Here is a 713-nt window from a genome sequence, read left to right on the forward strand (position 1 = left end):
GATCTGCGGGGCTACTTCTAGAATCCAGTTCTGCCTCTGGAATTTGCCGGTCCACGGGATATTTTTAATGATTTTGATATGCTTTGCCTCCGGGTGTTCTTCCATCAGCGTTTTTATTTCCTCGTTTTCATTTATTATGTCCTGTATTATTTCCTCGCCCTTTACATTACTGGGAAGACCGATTAACTTAATGCGAGGATTCAGCCTGACGCCTTCTTTAATTTCTGCTGTCTTAACGGTTTGCATTTTCTCCTTTACGGCCTCCTTTTGCTCGGCGGTTTTGCATTCTACTACTACCGATCCGTTTTTAAGGACTCTAATGCCCCTAAATCCCGTCTGCAATTCCTTTGTTGTTATGTGCTTCTTGAGTTCCATTTTAGTTTCTTCACCAGTTTTGTTGCTGAAGCTGACGATTATTTCATTTTTTTGTTTATTTTTGTCCGGGGGTGTCCATGCTCTGGTCGTTTCCTTTTTCTTGTTCGGTATAGTTGTTTTGTTTCCAGTTTTTTGTACGGCTTTGGCATAGCTTATCTTGTTTGCGTTATTCTCGGGGTGTGGTTTCTCCGTTTGTTTCTCGGTATGCCGTGTTTTTTCTAGGTTCATGATTTTATCCTCCATCCGTGCCATTTGCTCTCCCATTTTAGTGAACATATTTTCTATGCTGCTATTTTGTTCCTGTTTCTTGGATTTCCGTTCCATGAGGTCAGTTATGT

This window comes from Rhynchophorus ferrugineus, unplaced genomic scaffold, assembly GCF_030347505.1.
Source record: "Rhynchophorus ferrugineus isolate W39M unplaced genomic scaffold, kcgeb_rfMv2 rfM324, whole genome shotgun sequence".
In the NCBI taxonomy this organism is placed as follows: domain Eukaryota; kingdom Metazoa; phylum Arthropoda; class Insecta; order Coleoptera; family Curculionidae; genus Rhynchophorus; species Rhynchophorus ferrugineus.